Below are 23,644 nucleotides of genomic sequence, written 5' to 3'. Positions count from 1 at the left end.
CTCCTAAAATATGTTTCAAATAGTCGTTATAAGCTGTATCGGTAGTAACTCGTGCAACTAAAGAACGTAGCCAAGTCTCCAATAACTAGATATTCTCATAAACAAGTTGTGCTTTATTAGCTCTAATACGCGCCAACACACGTATCAAATAATATTTGTTAAAACTGATTATATATTCCAATCAGTGCGGCGAAACTATACAGATAATAATGACCTGATTCTGCAGTTAGACACAAACTACAGAACACTATTCGTTGACTACAGTGGTGCTTCACTGCGGTGGTTGTGATGTTCGGCATTTCAGCAAGGCAGTCGAGACCTGATGATCGGCTGCAACTGCCGAAGCCAGTCATCGTCACCAACTCTGTCATTTCGCAGCTGTGCCTGAAGCGGATAATCAGTTTCAATTCGTTTATAATTTCTGTTTCTCTCGGAACAATGTGTCTGTCAATATATCCATCTATTACTCAAAAACATGCCAGAAAACTTAACTATTCTTTTTATTCAACAGAGTTCCGCAGCTGCCAGGGCGTTGCAACATCCAGGAATGTTACGACAAAAAGTAAGTTGCAAGATACACGGCCTGGCAAAAAAAAAAGTGAAGCGCCCAGAAGACGTGATCGGATGTCAACGTAAATTCGTACACGTACACGCCATCGCGCGGGTATGTAAATGATTCGAGTTGCAATTCTCTGTGATAGGTACAAAGATCACAGGAGTGTACTAGTGTTTTTTGAGTTTAGCGCTGTTACCATGCTTGGTGGGGTATATAAGGGGTGTGAACACCGTCCGATATTGAATGATCACTCTGGTCGCATCGTGCACTGTCCAGATTTGAGGGGCATTCGGATGCGACAGTAGCCCAGAGTTGGACGGCGTGGCAACGTGAGGGCGGGTTTACACGTGGTCAGGTTTCTGGCCGCTACAAAGGAGGATTGAGTATGTGTGCCAAGCATATAGTAAGCACTTTACTTATACGAGTATGCATGCCATCTGAGAACAAGTAATGGATTCCCTGCAACATTCTGTGTTATCTCGCACCACTGGTTGGAGACTAGCAGCAGCTAGATTAGTCAGTTACCTTTTCATGCGTAAGTAGCTGCGTTTAGTGTGGTACCGTGATCGGGAAGCATGAACTGCTAATGAATATGTCATCGCATTATGTTCAGCAATGAATTTTGTATCTGCACTACCCCGAATCACCATCGTCGGCGAATATGGAAGCGACACGGGTGATGTTGACGTACCTCCGTAGCCAGTAATATCCCCAGATCTGTCCCCGACGGAACATGTTTGGGTCTAGCTCGGACGTCAACTTCGTCACAGTTTTAGTATCCAGGATATCAATGACCAGTTGCAATAGTTTTTGACGAGCTTGCCACAAGAGAGGATACAGTGGCTGTATTACACCCCTCCTAGTGGAAGCTGTTCATGTATCGAGGCCAGAATGGGGCTACAACGACGCACTTATAAGTGGGCTCATACGTGAAGTTCTTTGCAAATTTGACTCGAGTTCGTAATTACTGAAATGATCTGACGTATCCTTTCAACGCGTGAAATTTCATTTCATTTCCTGCTTCTCTTCAGGGTGCTTCACTTTTTTGTCAGTCAATGTACATTTTATTTCAAGATTTACTTAGAATAAGAAAGTAATTTAGATATAGTTGAGACTAGTTTGCAGTTAGTGTCGTTTGGCTCATGTATGCCATTCTGGTGCATTGAGAATACGTTGCTGTGTAGATTTACATTAGAATAATACTCAAGTGTATAATTCAAAATACAACTTCTGGCTACGGTTCAAACACAAATGGAAACAGTGCTCTGTTATATAACACGAGCTTTGCTGTTTATTACCGCGGGACTGCTACGGTCGCAGGTTCGAATCCTGCCTCGGGCATGGGTGTGTGTGATGTCCTTAGGTTGGTTAGGTTTAAGTAGTTCTAAGTTCTAGGGGACTTATGACCTAAGATGTTGAGTCCCATAGTGCTCAGAGCCATTTGAACCATTTGAACCATTTGCTGTTTATTCCAAGAAATGCAAGTAGTTGCAGGGATTAGCTAATCTGCTTTAAAGTCACACATTTAACTTCACATTGTTCATCCATCATCATATGATGCTAGTGCGTCCTAAGTTGCAAAGCATAGTAGGTAGTTTTTGTGGAAACAACTACAGTATGGAGACGAGAATGTACTTTACAGTCAGTATGGAGACTAGAATATACTTTACAGTCAGTATAGAGACGAGAATGTACTTTACAGTCGTTCGTATTCCTTTGCAGTTGTTCGTATTCCTGTCTGCTGGAAAACTTCAAATGGTTCAAATTGCTCTGAGCACTATGGGACTTAATATCTGAGGTCATCAGTCTCCTAGAACTTAGAACTACTTAAACCTAACTAACCTAAGGACATCACACACATCCACGCCCAAGGCATGATTCGAACCTGCGACCGTAAGGTCGCGCGGTTCCACACTGAAGCGCTTAGAACAGCTCGGCCACTCCGGCCGGCCAGGAAAATTTAAAAAGTGCTATAGGACATAAAGATTATTCGGATTGCATTCGCCAGTTGCTGCCAGGGGCACTTCAGAACAGATAACCATTAAGAACTGTACGTCCTGCTCATCTGCCTCTGAAGTGTGTGAAGAGTGCGACCGAAAGGTTACCACAGCAGCAGCAGGAGGTAACGTTCTTAACCAATTCCTCAAAGGAATCGTGTCAAGGATATCACATCGCCGGCCGAAGTGGCCGTGCGGTTCTAGGCGCTACAGTCTGGAACCGCGCGACTGCTACGGTCGCAGGTTCGAATCCTGCCTCGGGCATGGATGTGTGTGATGTCCTTAGGTTAGTTAGGTTTAAGTAGTTCTAAGTTCTAGGGGACTGATAACCACAGCAGTTAAGTCCCATAGTGCTCAGAGCCATTTGAACCATTTGATATCACATCTGTTGGTTGTAAAGTAAACATCGTAAAAGAAGGTGAAAAAGCTTCTGATATTTTGAAGAGGGCTAGGTCCACATCCTTAGTGAAATACTTGAATTAAGTCGTTCCGTTTTAGGCTGTTAAAATATTATTTATTGCGACTGCAATTCAGACACATGGTCACTGTCAAGCAGTGTGGAACATTGGGACCTACTCAACTACATAAAATGTGACATGTTGGAACACAATTCCCAGCAGTATAAAGCCAAATACATGTAGTGGTATAAATCTATCCACTGTTCCATGCACCATGTGAGCACTCCTTAAGAAGCTGATAAAATAATGACAAGCTCCTGATAGGATAGTAAAAACAACATCCACTACAAACAGTACTAACGTCAAAATTTCGTGTAGCAGGCATGGTGGATGGATTTTGATGCATCCATCACGCCTGCTACTCGAGATTTTCACTTTAGTGTTTGTAGTGGATGTTGTTTTCACTATAATGTCTGCTGTCTGCTGTTATTTTATCAGCTTTTTCATGAGAACTCGAATGGTGTATGTAACAGCAGATGGATTTATTCCACCAGATGTATTTGTATTTACACCGCTGGAAACTATTGTTGTGCAGAGATACAGTACTGAAAAGAAGAATAAAATTTTCGAGTGGCCTGGAACGACATCCATGGGTAGCACACCCGCCTGGTACGCAGTGGGTGCCTAACGAGCATAAACACTTGGGGTCACCGGAACACAAACAAGCAGGGAGCACATCGCCACAGAATGTGTCCAGTACCAAGACATTATTGCAAAGGAAGGGTAATGATATTTTGTGAGTGTGGCAGCCTGAAGTAACTACCGTAAATACTACACAAGAATGCCTCTCAGGCTGCAAATCTTGTACAAAAGACATCTCTGATGCTCAGAAACTAAACGTTAGTCCAGCAGAAAGTGCTGACAGGTTCAAAAAATCGGAGCGCATTGAATCACCCGCAGGGGGTATCACGTCATTGACTACTAAGGGAACCACTACTTTCCTTCTTCTGAGGGTCAGAGTCTAGCCATTCCGTCTGCATCACTGATACCGACAGAAGGCCAGTTCCATTAGTTTCTGGATGACCTATTGACATATGATGAAGCATTGCCAGCTGCTACCAGTTTGTGAGTCTAGTGATACGAGGCCATAACCATCCTGCTGTGGGGGCAACTCCAACTCTGCGAGCTGACATTCCTGCCAGTCTGACAGACTGACTTAAGATGAGGGACTTGCGCCTTCTCGCCATGACGACATCCATCATCACAGGTATGCATATTTCTGGGGGCTAACCTAGGTAGAACTAAACTCAACAAGAGTGCTTGGTTCAAATGGTTCAAATGGCTCTGAGCACTATGGGACTAAACGTCTATGGTCATCAGTCCCCTAGAACTTAGAACTACTTAAACCTAACTAACCTAAGGACATCACACAACACCCAGTCATCACGAGGCAGAGAAAATCCCTGACCCCGCCGGGCAACAAGAGTGCTGAGGCTTTGGTGGCCACCCACAGTCATGATAAGGTATGGGGGCACGCCAGCCAACTGTCAACCTTGCACGACGCCGTAGAACTGACCACAGGCAGCACTAGGGGCTAGGACCACTGATTCCACTATGGGTGCTGACGTGCCGCTCAGCACATCCCTGGGATGTGGACGTGCACGGCTACTAACAAGCCACGCTGAGGTGGAGATTAAATCACTTTAAAACTCTTATCAATAATTTAATGCTGTCTTATTGACTTCATGTGTGTGGCACAGTTCCTCACCACCACCTCTCTGTTCGACCATCCAGAACTCTTGTAGGGGGCCACAGCCAGTGAACTCCTGCACCATATTCTAGTGTGTCACAACTTTATGTTACTGAACGGAAACACAATGAGTGACTGTGAGTATGTGTCGGAATTGTAGTTGCAGTAAATAATATTTTAACAACCTAAAGCGGAATGACTTCATTCAAAAAAGCTTCTAACATTATTTCACAGGAAAATAACTTTTCAAGCAACATTGTAAACTAGGGCATGTTAAGTGTTACGTGTCTTTTTCATTAGTTATTTATTTTCTTTTCCTTCTGTAGGTAGTGCATTGCCAACCCACAGCCAGTCGCTCCTTGGCGTTTGTTTTGAGAACAGTTACAACTTGCAAATGACTTTTAATGAATTAAAAAGGTGGTATTGGGATGTGTAATGAGATACTTGTGATGTTACAGCGATTTCTTGGGCCATGCCAAAAAGAATGTAGACTTTTCCTACTGCAATACATTCCTGTATCTAAATATGCTGGCACCATAAGTTGACTCTCATGTAAAGTTACATATCGAAGGCTATGCTGCATAAATTGGGAAAGTAAATTCTAACAGTCTACACTCAGTGGTTCGCTGATTGAGGAGACGTATGTTTACCTCATGGCTTCTAAAGACGTTATCCCCATAGTAATTCTACTCCATAAGTCACGGCTTCTAACGTAGCTATTTTCTACAGTGAACGTGGTAACTGATATCGCTACTAATGTCACTATAATAACGTTCGAAATCTTTCATTTCATAAAAAGGCTACAGCCGTATTTATTCGTCTAAATAAGGAACACTTATATCAGTCGTTATGTAACGGGTGATCAGAAAGTTTACGTTCGAAGGCCGTACAGTCCACAATTGGTATGACAATCAGACAAAATCGCCGCGAGCAGTGAGGCATTCATCCCACCGACGCACTACGTTGAAGATACTCGTTTATGAAGACAGTGTGGCCTGCTGCGTGAAGAAATCTGTAACTGCCTTCTGCGCATCCTTGCCCTTCAAGGTCCTTTTTAAGCGATCGAAGGCATGATATTCGCATCGGCAGGGATCAGTACTATAGGGTGGGTGCTCGAGTGTCTCCTACTTCAGTCTCCCAGTTGAGGCTGAACTGTCAGATCGACCAGCATTTTGTGTCGAACCCCGAACCTCACTGAACTTGGCACCTCGTTCAACGGTGTTTTTTGAAAGACCTATTGCCTCATATACATCCTTCATTCTACCATGGGCGTATAGCGCTGTTTGTCCTTCGGCAGTCAAGAAAAGAATAACAGCACTTTGGTCCTGTTCGAACACATTTGGTAATAACGTCGCCATAGTCCACCTTGCGCACTTACCGTACCAATGTTAGGAAGACACGAATGCCACACTAACCCCTTGACTAGATGTCGGTGTTTATATACCTGCATACGGTTCACGCTACGTTACGTACACGCTGCAGTAATATTCTCAAACGGAAACTCTTTGGTCTGTCCTTATAGTAAAAAATGCCTTCTGCGGGCCAGCGAAAATACGAGAGTTGGAACTTAAATATTGACAACTATTTATTCACAACCGATGCAAAAGAGTTAAATGTTCGTACCTGTTACTGTATTTCAGAGTAGTTACCAGTGTTGTGTAGAACCCGTTGCCAGCGATGTGGAAGGCGTAGTATACCGCTAGCAGAGCCTGTTCTGTTGATGGTGCTAATGGAGTGGTCAAAAGTTATGGCGATTCTCGTGTACGATTGTGATGGAGTTATCCTAACGCATTACGTTCCTCCACGACAGACCGTCAGTGCACAGTATTAGTGTTCGTTTTTGGAGTATCATCTGAGACCAGCTTTGTGAAAGAAACGGCGACACTTTCTGCGCAAACCTCCCATCCTTTTGCACGACAATGCGCGGGCGCACACAGCGCAAGCTGTGGCTGCTCTGTTCGGTCGATGGGACTGGGAAGTACTGTACCATCCACAATACTCCCCGGACTTAAGACCTTGTGACTTTGATTTGATTCCGAAGATGATGGAACCACTTCGTGGCATTCGCTTCAGAACTGTTCCAGAGATTCGACAGGCAGTAGAGCGCTCAATTCGAACCATCAACAGACCAGGCTCAGCTAACGGTATGTTACGCCTTCCACATCGCTGGCAACGGGTTCTACACAACGCTGGTGACTACTTTGAAGGACAGTAACAGGTGCACACATGTAACTCTTTTGTATCGGTTGTGAATAAATAGTTGCCACTCTTTAAGTTCCAACCCTCGTACGTAAGCGAATGTACTCGTAACGACCGCAATGTCTAATCAAAATATCGAGCACAGCAGCCATTGTACCAAACATCACTGCCTTTTCTTGAGAGTCATTCAGCCTCAAATTAAACATTGCCCAAGACACTTCTAACAATTATACAGCTTTCAATTACAAAACTGTAACTTGTTCGTTTGATAACGATTTACATGCTGACATCGAAAGCCAAGTCAGGCTGCTAAATGATCGCTGCTAACAGTTACTTGCTTGCCTGCGTAGGGTGCATTTCCGTCAGAGACCAGGAATACCGGCCGAAATTCTTTAAGTTAATCTTATTAATTTGTTAGCTACCGCAAGATATTTTTAATGTTGGAAATATGAAACGTCAGTACGAATAAATATTCCAGTATGGTTCGCTTGATTTTTTTATTAATTATCAATTAATTATCTTGTAATTATTTTTGCTTGAAGTTACGCGTCTTTCAGTCTATTTTAAGCGTACGTTTCCACAATCTTCAACAGTTCAAAGATGAAGTTCCCTACTGCCACAAACTTTGGGACTCTCTGGGTCCAGGTGTCTTGTCCATTTGTCGTAGTAGATTGGATAATCCGCCTCTCTTCCGACACGCACAGCAAACCGGTGAATGTAACTGTATTGGGATTAAATTATAGCCCACAATAAGGCACAAACACCACAATTTGACATACCATAACGCATCTGGGATGATTGCAGTTACTTATTCCGGTAACACCTTTCAGGTAACGAATTAAGACATACACTCCTGGAAATGGAAAAAAGAACACATTGACACCGGTGTGTCAGACCCACCATACTTGCTCCGGACACTGCGAGAGGGCTGTACAAGCAATGATCACACGCACGGCACAGCGGACACACCAGGAACCGCGGTGTTGGCCGTCGAATGGCGCTAACTGCGCAGCATTTGTGCACCGCCGCCGTCAGTGTCAGCCAGTTTGCCGTGGCATTCGGAGCTCCATCGCAGTCTTTAACACTGGTAGCATGCCGCGACAGCGTGGACGTGAACCGTATGTGCAGTTGACGGACTTTGAGCGAGGGCGTATAGTGGGCATGCGGGAGGCCGGGTGGACGTACCGCCGAATTGCTCAACACGTGGGGCGTGAGGTCTCCACAGTACATCGATGTTGTCGCCAGTGGTCGGCGGAAGGTGCACGTGCCCGTCGACCTGGGACCGGACCGCAGCGACGCACGGATGCACGCCAAGACCGTAGGATCCTACGCAGTGCCATAGGGGACCGCACCGCCACTTCCCACCAAATTAGGGACACTGTTGCTCCTGGGGTATCGGCGAGGACCATTCGCAACCGTCTCCATGAAGCTGGGCTACGGTCCGTTAGGCCGTCTTCCGCTCACGCCCCAACATCGTGCAGCCCGCCTCCAGTGGTGTCGCGACAGGCGTGAATGGAGGGACGAATGGAGACGTGTCGTCTTCAGCGATGAGAGTCGCTTCTGCCTTGGTGCCAATGATGGTCGTATGCGTGTTTGGCGCCGTGCAGGTGAGCGCCACAATCAGGACTGCATACGACCGAGGCACACAGGGCCAACACCCGGCATCATGGTGTGGGGAGCGATCTCCTACACAGGCCGTACACCACTGGTGATCGTCGAGGAGACACTGAATAGTGCACGGTACATCCAAACCGTCATCGAACCCATCGTTCTACCATTCCTAGACCGGCAAGGGAACTTGCTGTTCCAACAGGACAATGCACGTCCGCATGCATCCCGTGCCACCCAACGTGCTCTAGAAGGTGTAAGTCAACTACCCTGGCCAGCAAGATCTCCGGATCTGTCCCCCATTGAGCATGTTTGGGACTGGATGAAGCGTCGTCTCACGTGGTCTGCACGTCCAGCACGAACGCTGGTCCAACTGAGGCGCCAGGTGGAAATGGCATGGCAAGCCGTTCCACAGGACTACATCCAGCATCTCTACGATCGTCTCCATGGGAGAATAGCAGCCTGCATTGCTGCGAAAGGTGGATATACACTGTACTAGTGCCGACATTGTGCATGCTCTGTTGCCTGTGTCTATGTGCCTGTGGTTCTGTCAGTGTGATCATGTGATGTATCTGACCCCAGGAAGGTGTCAATAAAGTTTCCCCTTCCTGGGACAATGAATTCACGGTGTTCTTATTTCAATTTCCAGGAGTGTAGGTTAGGACCTGAACAGGTTTTTATGCGAAAAGAAGGGCACCATACAAAAAAATTAACATTAACACTAATGTCCTGTAACATTGCCTCTAGCCTTAGTAATGGACTCAATTCAGCGAGAAAGAGAATCTACAGACTTCTTCGTATATGCCATATCCAGCTGAACATCCTCGTTAATTATTAGATCCCATAGACTAGACTGTTTCACCATTGCCCCAAAGATAACAAACCACTCCGGACCCCCGTCAGTTCGCAGTCGGGCAGGTGTAGTTAATTTAGGCTACTTGCCAGGTGGCCTGCTGCACGCATTCTGTCATACGCCAGTCAATTGACCACCCCTGCCCGCGTGCGCTCGGACAGTAAAGTATGATCACATACCTTATGGCCCGGCTGCTCGACCGTTCTTGCATCAGCTGCTGCCTCATCCTTTTCCACCTGTGCCTTTGGGCATCGCCGGGTGATCCCCTGCCGGTAGGTACTCGAGCTGGAAAGCCTGCTGTACACCTGCAAACTGCCGGTCCATTGATAGTGACCGGGCCAAATATCTCACGAAAAAAGCATCAAACGAAAAAACTACAAAGAACAAAACTCGTCTATCTTGAAGGGGGAGACCAGATGGCGCTATGGGTGGCGCGCTAGATAGCGCTGCCATAGGTCCAATCGATATCAACTGCGTTTTTTAAAAATGGGAACCCCTATTTTTTAATACATATTCGAAGAGTACGTAAAGAAATATGAATGTTTTAGTTGTACCACTTTTTTCGCTTTGTGATAGATGGCGCTGAATTGTCACAAACGTATAAGTACGTGGTATCACGTAAAATTCCGCCAGTGCGGACGGTATTTGCTTTGTGATACATTACCCGTGTTAAAATGGACCGTTTACCAACTGCGAAAAAGGTCGATATCGTGTTAACGAATGGCTATTGTGATCAAAATGCCCAACGGGCGTGTGCTATGTATGCTGCTCGGTATCCTGGACGACATCATCCAAGTGTCCGGACCGTTCGCCGGATAGTTACGTTATTTAAGGAAACGGGAAATGTTCAGCCACATGTGAAACGTCAACCACGACCTGCAACAAATGATGATGCCCAAGTAGGTGTTTTAACTGCTGTCGCGGCTCCCATTTTATAGGCGGCAATCTAAATGGTGCAATGTATGCTGATTTCCTACGTAATGTTCTATTGATGTTACTACAAGGTGTTTCACTGCATGACAGAATGACGATGTACTTCCAACATGATGGATGTCTGGCACATAGCTCGCGTGCGGTTGAAGCGTTATTGAATAGCATATTTCATGAGAGGTGGATTGGTCGTCGAAGCACCATATCATGGCCCGCACGTTCACCGGATCTGACGTCCCCGGATTTCTTTCTGTGGGGAAAGTTGAAGGATATTTGCTATCCGTGATCCACCGACAACGCCTGGCAACATGCGTCAGCGCATTGTCAATGCATGTGCGAGCATTACGGAAGGCGAACTACTCGCTGTTGAGAGGAATGTCGTTACGCGTATTGCCAACTGCATTGAGGTTGTCGGACATCATTTTGAGCATTTATTGCATTAATGTGGTATTTACAGGTAATCACGCTGTAACAGCATGCGTTCTCTGAAATGATAAGTTCACAAAGGTACATCCATTACATTGGAACAACCGAAATAAAATGTTCAAACGTATCTACGTTCTGTATTTTAATTTAAAAACCTATCTGTTACCAACTGTTCGTCTAAAATTGTGAGCCATATGTTTGTGACTATTACAGCGCCATCTATCTCAAAGCGAAAAAAGTGGTCCAACTAAAACATTCATATTTCTTTACGTACTACACGAATATGTAATAAAAAATGGGGGTTCCTATTTAAAAAAGCCCAGTTGATATCCGTTTGACCTATGGCAGCGCCATCTAGCGGGCCAACCATAGCGCCATCTGGTTTCCCTCTTCAGACTAGACAAGTTTCGTTCTTTGTAGTTTTTATCCATACCTCCTCCACTAAGCATTCTGTGCAAAAACGGAAGATAATTGTTTAACACCGTGTCGGCTGCGTGATCATTAAAAATGGAGCACGAGCTCAGATTACGAAAGGACGGGGAAGAAAATGCCCTTTTCAAAGGAACTATCCCAGCATTTGGCAGGAGTAATTTACAGAAATCACAGAAGGCAAAGACTGGTTGGCTGAATAGGTATATGAACTGCCATCGTCCTTAATGCGAGTCCAAGTGCTAAGCACAGCGCCACCTCAGTCCGTTGGTTCTGTGCACAGGTATCGATATTAGCTTACCTGTCGTTGCAGAAAGAGCAAACTGAAGGTAGTGTGGGACTGCTTTCCTATATCTAGGAGTGCAACACAGGTATTGCTGGTCATCGGTACATGTCTTGACGCTTGGCTATCATTTGGTAAACATTATGGATTACCTGTAATAAAAGTGTCTCTGCATTCATGAGCTTCGAAAGGGCAAATGTCTATCTTGTAGATAAGAATAAACTATTACTTATTTATTGGAACTGAATTTTTGCTATTGTTCTTATTAACATTTTTTTTCTAAATGTTTCAGCCATCTTTAGTGGTGTACAGAGACATCAGTGATGTAAGTATTTATTTATCTATAAATGTTATGGTTTGAGATAAGTAGACTTTCATATAATTCACATACATTAACATGCTAGCCTTAAGTGGTGGTGGGAGAGGGCGGAGTGCTTTGTTTTGAACTATGGCTGCATAAGATAACTGTAGAGACCAGGCGTGAACTATCTCGTTTACCACGCTGCCAGCTTCAACAAGCAATTGTGTGGTCGCTATTACCAAATGTTTTGCGTACTCTCCTCTACTTTTGGTGTCTGTTCTGCTCTCACAGAACACGCCTGCAGGCAGGTTGCCCTGCGAGTGGGAGGCGGGGTTTGTTTCCCCACACAGTTTCCCTCTGCTCACGCGGTCCAACTTCTTGCAGCAGACTGTCATGATATAGTATAGTGTCCGCACTAAAGTAATAGTTTAAAGGTGGCTTAATATAGATTGACCACTTACTCTTATGACACCTATATTTTAATTATGTCCATTGGTTCTTGTGTCAGCTCTTCTATTCTCAACTGTATTTGATAAGTTTTCACTTAACTGTGTGTCACAACATTCTTCTTCATTGTTCTTGACCTTGCTGTTACGTTAACTAAGGGTCATTGGAACTGTTGAGGGTTTCAGTGTGGTTGGATGATGGGGTGTGGAGGAACAGTTCAAATTTCTAGGTGTTCAGGTAGGTAGTACACTGCCGTGGAAAGACCACGTTCAGGATCTTGTGCAAAGACTTAATGCTGCCATTTTTACTATTCGAACGGTATCTGAAGTGAGTGGTCGTTCGACACGAAAATTAGTCTACTTTGCTTATTTTCATTCGCTTATGTCATATGGTATCATATTCTGGAGTAACTCTTCCCATTCTTAGAGGATAATTTTGGCTCAGAAACGGGCGCTTCGAGTAATAAGTGGTGTAAGTCCACGAACCTCTTCTCGACCCCTGTTCACGAGTCTGGATATGTATTGACCTCTCAATATATATATATTCATACATTCCTTACTGTCATTTCTTGTTAACAATATTAGCTTATTGTCAAGAATAAGCAACTTTCACTCAGAATGAGATTTTTTCACTCTGCAGCGGAGTGTGCACTGATATGAAACTTCCTGGCAGATTAAAAGTGTGTGCCGGACCGAGACTCGAACTCGGGACCTTTGCGAGGTACTGGCAGAAGTAAAGCTGTGTGGAGGGGGCGTGAGTCGTGCTTGGGTAGCTCAGATGGTACAGCACTTGCCCGCGGAAGGTAAAGGTCCCGAGTTCGAGTCTCGGTCCGGCACACACTTTTAATCTGCCAGGAAGTTTCAACTTTAACTCAGTTAATACTCGGCAGAAATCAAACCTGCGTTTGTGCAGAAAGGTGGACACTATACTGCTGCATCCATTTTCAATAAGATACCACTCGAATTCAAAAATCTAAGCAGTAATCCACGCGCTTTCAAATCGAAACTGAAGAGTTTCCTCATGGGTCACTCCTTCTATTCTGTCGAGGAGTTCCGTGAAAAATTAAGCAGATTGTTGTTGTATTGTTGATTGCATTCACTTAAACTTATGGATTGATTTTTTTCGGGTTCGTAAACATTCTATTTTTATCTTCTGTTACTGATATGTTGTAATTTCATGTACTGACACGTTCCATGACTTGAAGATTTGCTTCTCAGTTTCGTGCTACGGAACTTGACGTGTAAATAAAATAGAATAAAAATAAAACGACACGAGGTCAGCGTGACTGTACCACCAAATGGGGCTGGCCCTGCAACAGGAGGCAGTTTAACGAACGTGAAAGGTGTGAACGTATGCGTGTGTGTGTGTGTGTGTGTGTGTGTGTGTGTGTGTGAATCAGTGAGCAGTTACGGTGCGCTGTGGTGGTGGTCTTGATTACAACAAGCTATTGGTCACAGCATTGTTTCACGTATAAGGGGAGCGTTCCGAATCACGCGCACTACTAACGAAAGGAGAGAGTAGTGGTGCTCGTCCACTATCAACTACAGCAACAGATGACCACTACATTATGCAACGGGCAAGAACTGACCCACATCAAACACTGGGTGCAGTTGCAACCACAATTAACGGAACTGCAAGGCAACCAGTCTCACGCTTCACAGTGGCTAGGCAACTGCATAGGGTGATCTCTTCGCCGGACGACTTGTACACTATGTTCCGTTGACACCCGCTCATCGGCGGCACCGGTTTCGATAATGCCAAAAGAATAGAGACTGGACCAACAAAGAGCGTACTATTCTCGGATGAGAGATGATTCAGTCTCAGCACTGATTCTGGACGCGCTCTTATTTGGCGAGGGTGGGAACACGTTATACGCCCACTAAAATTGTCGAACATGATCGTTTTGGTGGTCCAGGTGTTATGGTCTAGGGAGGCATAATGTTGCTTGGGCGTACTGACCTCCAAATCTTTGGATACGTTGCACTCACTGGTCAAAGTTATTATGACACTGTACTCATTTCCCACGTGCGTCTTTTCAGGGGTGTATTCGGACCTGACATCAATGTTGTACATGAGAATGCGCGACTGCATCAAATGACACAGGTGGGTAGTTCTTGGAACGAGAGGACATTCGGCGAATGGTCGGCCCTGTCCGTCAGCTCGACTTAAATCGCATCTCGAAAGTGTGGGATGGGTTGGGAATTTGTATTGCAACACGTCCATATGCACCAAAGACTATCCAGCAGTTGCAACTGCGCTGGTCGAGGAACGCAATGTCTACCACAAGAACTTCTTACCAACTTTGTGTCCAGTGGAGGAGCACGGTGCGGAGAACGCATTGCAGTGCGTAATGGTCGGTCGCACACCCTATTAAGAATCGTGTCTGGCCGTTTTTCATGTCCAGAAGACCTTCACAATTCGCGGTGACTTCGGCGTAATTATTGTTTTTGAATAATAGTGTCCTTTAAGTTCTTCTCATTGCATATTTCTGTCAGTTACACTCCGCTGTAGCAGTTCTTTCTATGAATGGTCCAAGTGTCGTCGAGATATGTTTCTTGGTGGCGACACATCATGCGACAGTTGCTTTCATCGTTAAGTTTTGCACATCAACGTAAAGAGCGAAAAGTGTCACGAGTGAAAGTTATTCTACAACAGAAGCAAAAACGTTCCAGTGAACTTGGATCTGCCAAAGAAACGTTTTCGAGATGAATACGATTGCGTATAAGAGCTGCAGTTGACTTCAGTATCTGTTGCCCTAGTTAGTGAAAATGTGTTTTAAGTGTAAACTTTTCAATTAAATCCACATATAATTCGTCTTAAAACCTATGCTCCGTAGATGGAGAATGTGGTAGACACATAAACGGAGACTGGCATGTTTTGCTTTTAATACGAGATGACGTCTATTGTATCAGTATGGTCCAAGATGGATAGGTCGATAGGGATCTTCCTTAGTGTCCGAAATCACCTGATCTCAATCCTCTGGATTTTTCTGTCTGTGGTCATCTCAGAAGCGGAGTGTACAGAAGTGCCGTTGATACAATCGAAGAACTGGAACAGCAAATTGTACAGTATTGTCAAGATTTGCGAGATGGTCTTAGAGTGTTCGGAAGAATTCATAACTCACTGCAGAGACAGGTGCAATATTGCATCCAAATGCGAGGATAACTTGTGTAAAGTATATGTTTGAGGTTCCAACTGGCATGGCGAATATTGTGAAGTGATTCCGTGCCACAGTGGACTGTTTAATATTGTGTGTTTTTTTCCACTTCACGCTTTGCACATCGTCGTGAAAAGACGTAAGGACAAATGGAAGATGAAACTCCGTCCACAGAGATCAATTACAACAGCAAATGGCATGCTGCTGATCAGCATAGTACTGCAATTACAAAAGTTAGCCATTTAAAGATGGGCAATGTAGTCCAGAACCCGTTATAGCAATAAAATGAAATTTCTAATACTGTTTATGGGTTGTTGCTTTTTCCACTAACAGTCCTTTCCGCCCACGGAGGTTAATATGATCCAGCACAGACCCATATTCCCATCGAGCGCCACCTATCCACAGTCCCTGTTCATTTCTTACTGGCTCTCTACTCTGAGATTCCCACAGGAGGTCGGACGTATTTGTGCATCGGCACTGAAGAAGGTGGATTCATTGTCCATCTAGGCGAATCAGTTATATGAATGCGTGGTGTCTGTTCTTTCGAACATGTTCCGTTCTATCGGAAAAGTTCCGTGTCTGACTGCGAGTCGAAACCGGCACCAATCGTTATTGTTGAAAACGCATTGAGAGGTGTTAAAAATCAAAATTTTTGCCACCTGCAGTTTTATGTGTACTAGCTACAGTTTGAAATGTCATGATGGAAATTTTCGTGCAGACCAGGTTCAGAATACAGACATGTACCTTTCGTGTAGATATTTAGGACTTTGGAATCTTGATGAAACAATGAAACAGTGGATCTGTATCATCTCAAAGGGGTCAAACCTGGCGAAAGGAGACATTTTAGTTCGAATCCCAGTCCAGCACCACACTATTATTTTAAACATCTCAAGTTCCAATACAATAAGAAATAAGTGCCCTGTGACTTAATATGATGACTGCCTCACTAACAAAAATCACTGTTGTGTAGGAAAACAAATTTGTGACAGTGTTTCCACATGGCGTGACTTCCGCCTCTGTCATGCTCAATCTACGCTGACTATTCTAAAGTAGGTAGCGAAGGGGGGGTCCTGTTTAATGTTGATTTGGAACCCTTCAGTGTTCAACTTGGGTTACCAGAGGTAAAGGTGGTCTGTTTGTGTTTGTTAAAAATGGACTACCGATGTGTGAATCGAACCCAGACCTTAAGTGTACGCAGGTAGACTCATTCTTACAGACCACCAACCTACACAGGGCATTAGTTCATGAGTGTGTCGTAAAGAAGGATGCCCCACACTGAAAGAGAATTCTGATTCGCTGGAGGTTGATTACAATCTCTGCTATACACTTTTCTCCTTGTTCATCCATATCGATATTCACTAGCTGTCTTGGCTACCCAATGCGTGCTTTTGGCTTGATTTTGTAATGTCTGAAATGAAATCACATAACAACTAGCTGAACGAACTGGTAACAACGTAGGATGCGGAAATTTCTGCTGGAAGTGTTGCTTTCCACTTGTGATGGTGTGCTAGGGTATGAAAGTGAATATGGGGAGTGCGTGAGAGATATTCAACTCGGTGCGGCGCACGAATAACACTGACGCTTTCCTTTGAACTTGGAAAGTCCCAAACCCCTCAGACAACATGCATACGAAAAATATGATGCTGCCATAAAAAAAAAGCCAAGACAGCCGTTTTACTTTCCTAGACATCATCGCCGGAAGGAGCAAGGTCTGGGCGATGTAATATGCTTTCCACGAGACATAGGTATCCAGGATCCGAACTTTTTGAAACAGCTTAAGGGAACACCCTTCATGTTCCAGGACTGCACTTTATATCTTCTTCATTGCCGACTTCCAATTAAATGTAGCCATTTGGAGTGGAGAACTAAAAGATTTATGACTCTCGAGCACCGTCGCCCACGATATGGCAGCTTATTAAAACCACTTATTTTATCAACCGACATTTGCCTTCATTGATGCGGGCAAAAGGCATTCAACGTAGCTGTGAGCTATGGACTTTCAGCGGGAGAAGGGAGTAACACCATCATATAGTCCGTAACGAGATCGTCTCGCCCAGGAGTGTCCATCCTTGTAACTGAGTGACAACCCTTCGTGAAGCGGCTCAAGTGATAAAACAAACAACGACAGTGAAAGCGGACTTCCCCGACGAAAACCCCTATGCATGGTAATCGGGACTGTGAGTTGTGCAGTGATAGCCACTTAAGCTAGGGTACCCATAAACAAATTAGACAAGGTCCTGCGCGCGTCAGTTGTGAACCCAACAGCTTCCAGTATCTGCAACACGAAACCATGGCTCACGCGATCGAACGCCTTCTCAAAATCCAAAAATTCCAGAACACCAGGGACAGAAGTAACCGTAGGCACCGGTAAGACATCACAGCGTTCAGTTACAGGGGTCAGAATAGTAAGACCAGGTTTACAGTTTTGGTGGTCCAGCAAAACCTTCCTCCAGCACCGCAGACAACCCGCTGTTCATCACCCTCGTCACTGATTTATAATCAAAATTTAATCAGGTAATCGGGCGAAATTTATCAGCTGTTGCCTGACTAGCAGTAATTAACAAAATTTTGCTAACTTTAAACGAGGCGGGCACGAACTTCCCTCTCAACACTTCATTCAAAAGTAGTGTGAAGGAACATCTACATGGTTATTATGCAATTCACACTTAAGTGCCTGGCAGAGGGTTCATCGAACCATTTTCATACTACTTCTCTACCATTCCACCATTCGAATGGCGCGTGGGAAAAAGGAACACCTAAATCTTTCCGTTCGAGCTCTGATTTCTCTTCATTTATTATGATGATCATTTCTCCCTACATAGGTGGGTGTCCACAAAATATTTACGCATTCGGAAGAGAAAGTTGGCGATTGAAATTTCGTAAATAGATCTCGCCGCGAAGAAAACCGCCTTTGTTTCAATGACTGCCACCCCATCTCGCGTATCATATCAGTGACACTCTCACCCCTACTGCGCGATAACACGAAACGAGCTGCCTTTCTTTGAACTTTTTCGATGTCCTTCGTCAATCATACCTGGTAAGGATCCCATACCGCCCAGCAATATTCCAGCAGAGGACGGACAAGTGTAATTTAGGCTGTCTCTTTAGTGGGTCTGTCGCATCTTCTAAGTGATCTGCCAACAAAACGCTGTCTTTGTTTCGCCTTACCCACAATATCATCTATGTGGTCTTTCCAATTTAAGTTGCTCATGATTGTAATTCCTAGGTATTTAGTCGAATTGACAGCCCTTAGATTTGTGCAATTTGTCGTATACCCTAAATTTATCGGATTTCTTTTAGTATCCAGGTGGATGACCTGGCACTTTCCTTTGTTTAGTGCTAATTGCCACTTTTCGCACCATACAGAAATTCTCTCAAGATCATTTTGTAATTGGAATTGATCGTCTGATGATTTTACTAGACGGTAAATTACTGCGTCATCTGCAAACAATCTAAGAGGGCTACTCAGATTATCACCTAGATCATTTATATAAATCAAGAACAGCAGAGAGCCTATTACACTACCTTGCGGAACGCCAGATATCACTTCTGTTCTACTCGATGATTTACCGTCTATCACTACGAACTGTGGCCTCACTGAGAGGAAATCACAAATCCAGTCACACAACTGAGACAATACTCCATATGCACGCAATTTGATTAATAGTCGCATGTGAGGAACGGTATCAAAAACCTTGTGGAAATCTAGGAATATAGAATCGATCTGAGATCCCTTGTCGACAGCACTCATTACTTCATGGGAATAAAGAGCTAGCTGTCTTGCACAAGAACGATATTTTCTGAATCCATGTTGTTTATGTATCAATAAGTCACTTTCTTCATTTTCTTGTACAGTATATGCTCCAAAATCGTACTGCAAATTGAGGTCAGTGATATGGGTCTGTAATTCAATGGGTTACTCTTATTTCCTTTCTTGAATATTGATGTGACCTGTGCTACTTTCCAGTCTTTTCGTCAAGTGAGCGATTGTATATGATTGCTAAGAAAGGCGCTATTGTGTCTGCATACTCTGAGAGGAACCTGATTGGTATACCATTTGGACCGGAAGACTTGCCTTTCTTAAGTGATTTGAGTTGTTTCGCAACACCTAAGATATACTTTTATGTCACTCATGCTAACAGCTGTTCTGGTTTCGAATTCCGGAATATTTACTTCGTCTTCTTTCGTGAAGGAATTACGGAAAACTGTATTTAGTAACTCTGCTTTAGTGGCACCTTCATCAGTAACATTTCCATCGCTATCGTGCAGTGACGGTATTGACCGTTTTTTACCACTGGTGTACTTTACATACGAACAGAATCTCTTTGGGTTTTCTACCATATTTTGAGACAGTATTTCATTGTGGAAACTATTGAAAGCATCTCGCATTGACGTCCGCACTAAATTTCGAGTTTCCATGAAACTTAGCCAGTCTTGGGGATTTTGCGTTCTTCTGAAAGGTAGTACTCAAAAAGGCCAAAAACGCACATAAAACTCTTTTGGCAGACCATCCAACCGCGGCTACTTACGAGAAGGCAAATTGGCACTTTACGATAAGCTTGTAGACATCGTTCCAGTGAGAAACATCTGAAAACGCAGTATTATGAGCAGTTGTAGGTCTACGATCCAGAGCTTGAGCAATCAAATCGAATGACATATCGACAGGGACGGGTACCTCACACAGCCCAACACAGAACAGATGTGGAGCATGCAATACGTCCTCCTGTGCCGTCAAAACATTGCCGTCCTCGGTGTTGAAAAACGTGATACATCTCCCACCAAAGAACGAGGTTTAGATTGCATCCTTATCCCTTCCATTTGACGCTGCTTCAACCGTAACAACTGCATCTTTACACGCCAGATGTCTACAGTCCATAAAGATCACGTAAGAGAGAGCAGTAAAATTCTTGCATCCTCGGAAAGTTCCGCGCTCTGTCGGCTTAGCCAGTTGAACCCATCATTCCGAAATGGACGCCTATCGCGCAGTTGAACAGAGACTACGGTCCTAAACTTCCCGGATCACCTCATCTAGAGAAGGGTCCTCCAAGTGCACCTCATTCTGCATCCAAGGCGATCCAAACAATTTCGCCGACTGTCGCCTGTGACTTAAAATAGCAGTCATTGCACACTGGTCCATGATGCTGGCGGGGATGTCATCCACAGATAAAATCCTATCGCGCATCCTATCGGATAAATAAAATTTGTCAAGCCTAGTGTTAGAAGTAAAATAGATAAATTTGCCAAGAGTGGGATATTCACATACCCAAACCTCCTGCATTTTCAAGGAACGACCTAAATCTCAGAATTCCCGACAGAAATGAAAATTGGGAGACTGATTTATAGGACGCAACCCACAGTTAAAATCACCATCTATCAGAATACTCTGAAGGCTTTTACGTAACAAGCAAACCACGTCTTCCTTCTAAAATTGGGTACCGTCTAAGGTGCGTCCGGTACCGGACGGTGCATAAAGGAGAATCAACATCTTATTCCTTTCCTGTTATCAAAGAACACAATTGGAATGCCATCTCTAAAAAACAAAGCAGTCGCCGTCGGATATTCGGAAGCCCCATTCAACACAGTGCAAAAACTAAGAAGAGAAAAACGAGTAACCTGAACTTTTTGTAGCACTACGACATCCGCACAGGATTCATAAATAAACTGACGCAACGAAGCGAGCCGCAGGTCCGATTCCACCATACTAACATTCAAAGGAAAAAACCTATAAGCATGCATATTTAACAATAAACAAAATTCGATCTGCTGGCCAATTTAATTATTTCATTAATGTGTGTCAAGATCTATTGCCGAGTCCATTAACGAGTCAGAGGGTGGGGGGCAACCACCACCGCCTCTGCAATCTTTATGTTTCTTTTTACGAGCCAACGCGCGCTCAAGTTGGACCCGTTGTTCACAACAAGTACAAGGCAATACACATCGACAGTCGGGGACGTAGGCGGTTCTTAAACGTTAACCGAAGTAAGTGACAATCAAATAGCCTCAGAGGCCCACTCCCTAGGATGGGATCCTTGCAATTCAGACCGACGCACAAGAGAGGGGTCAGGCACCACAACATCTTGGTCGACAGGTAGGATTTCCTGGCCGCCAATCGCCTCCACAGGATTAACAACAATTGATCGTCCCGACGTCCCCTTAAGGGGTGACATCAAGGGAACAGATAATTTTAGGTGCACCTGAATTTGCTGATTTTGAATCATAGGAACGTCAGAAGGCTCATCGACATCTCCATCCTTTGGTATTTCCGGAAGACTAATCTCAAACGCGGGAGGAATACTAGGAGAAATACTAGAGACCTCAGCAGCTGTTTTCGCACTATCGACCCCATCAGGAACGCAGGACTCAGCACCACAGGTTACATCAACCGGCTAAGATACTTCAGGGAGGGGTGGATGAGGAATAGGCATATCCGACTCCCCATCCTCCTTTGTACCACGTCTCTTGTGCTACACTGCGGACACTGCACACTTGGCAACAACAATTTCAGGTCCTTACTGCGAGGACAGTCAGGAGTAGTAAGCTGCGCGTCCCTCTATTGTTCCATTGTACCAGTGAAAGACGCGGCACTAACTTCGTGAGCAGTATATATAGTTTAATTTTTGACGCTGTTCAAATGAGGGCGCCAATACAAGTATCAGCAGCGTGCGAAGGTGACCACTTTCTCTGCAGAGAAAGCACGCCCTCCCCCGGTGCCCACTGTGTGTAATATGAATGCGGTAACCACAGACCTGTAGATGGAAAGGAACGTTATGTTTGTCTACCATCTCCATTCCACTATAACATTGCAACTGGTGTTGACTGGACCAGTGTTTGTGTCGTATACTCTTCACATCACCGTCAGGGAGCAAAACTTCCTGAAGTAAACTGTCGTCAACCTCTGGCGAGAGACTGAACACCTGGACGTTAATTTAATCCATTTCCACGTTAGCAAGAAGCACCATACTTGTGGGGCCATCACGATGCTTATAGGGAACTTGAAAACCATGACTCAAAAGAAACCTGTCTACTTGTATTGGATCCAAAAACGTAACGAAAAAGACCAAGTTATTAGAAAAAGAGTAGGCAGTATAAACCTGATCAGATGTTACATGAATAGCATCAATGAGCTAATCATGAATCTCCAAAGCTCCGGGTTGCATGTAACTTTTGGATTTGTTGAAACTAAGCTGAATGTACCTTTTCTTGGAACATACTTGGAACCTATGGCCTACATTATGAGCGGACTATGCCGCTACCAACGGACACACACAACTATTAACGCTACGAACCAAACGACGATGCGACACACACGAACATACAAACAAGGCTGAGATAAGTTTGTCCAGGAGCGCGCAACGCTGCGGTGAGGCAGTAAACACAAAATTCTCACTCGGCGCTCGAAGCGAAATTACTATGTTATCGAGCACGCTCTCATCTTTGCCTTTTTAAATCGCTTTTCATCTCGTTATACAGTGGGCTGTCAAAAGCCATGGGATACCTACTTATATCGTGTCGGAACTCGATTTGCCCGGCATAGTGCAGCAACTCGACGTGGCATGGATTCAACATGTCATTGGATGTTCCTTTCAAAAATTGCAAAAGTGTTGCCGGTGCAAGATGTGTTGCACGAACTGACTTCTCGATCATGTCCCGTAAATGAGCGATGGGATCCATGTCGGGAGATCTGGGTGGTCATACCATTTGCTCGAACTGTCCTGAATGGCCTTCAAGCCAATCGCGAACAGTTGTGGTACAGTGGCATGACATCGTTGTTTGGGAACATGAAGTTCATGATTGGCTGCAAATAGTCTCCAAGTAGCCGAACATAACCATTTCCAGTCAATGATAGGTTAAGTTGCACCACAGGACCCAGTCCATTCTGTGTAAACGTAGCACGCATCCTTATGGAGCCAGCACCAACTTGCACAGTGCCTTGTTGACAACTTGATTACATGCGCTACACTCAAACCCTACCATCAGCTCTCACCAACTGAAACTGGGGCTCATTTGAGCAGGCCACGGTTTTCCAGCTGTGTAGGGTCCAACCGATTTGGTCACGAGTCCAGGAGAGACTCTGCAAGCGATGACGTGTTGTTAGCAAATGCACTCGCGTCGGTCGTCTGCTTTCGTAGTCTATTAATGCCAGATTTCACCGCATTGTACTAACGGATAGATTCATAATGTGTCCCACATCGATTTCTGCGGTTATTTCAAGCAGTGTTGCTTGCCTGTTATCATTGACAACACTAAAAAAAAACGCCGCTGCTCTCCGTCGTTATGTGAAGGCCGTTGGCCACTACGTTTTCCGTGGTG

The 23,644-nt window shown here is 44.6% G+C and overlaps 1 long non-coding RNA gene across 1 annotated transcript in view; it reads left to right on the top strand.

Moving 5' to 3' along the window:
- The first annotated feature begins 4,102 nt into the window (after window positions 1-4,102).
- Window positions 4,103-23,644, top strand: part of LOC126184562 (uncharacterized) — an 83,904-nt gene continuing 64,362 nt past the window's right edge. Inside the window, exons 1-2 of the long non-coding RNA XR_007536839.1 lie at window positions 4,103-4,218; window positions 11,722-11,754. This is a non-coding gene — a long non-coding RNA (uncharacterized LOC126184562). The remainder of the gene's footprint in view (window positions 4,219-11,721; window positions 11,755-23,644) is intronic.

The sequence above is a fragment of the Schistocerca cancellata genome, chromosome 4 (assembly GCF_023864275.1).
Source record: "Schistocerca cancellata isolate TAMUIC-IGC-003103 chromosome 4, iqSchCanc2.1, whole genome shotgun sequence".
NCBI classification, from domain to species: Eukaryota; Metazoa; Arthropoda; class Insecta; order Orthoptera; family Acrididae; genus Schistocerca; species Schistocerca cancellata.
This window is presented reverse-complemented; position numbering and strand designations above follow the sequence as displayed.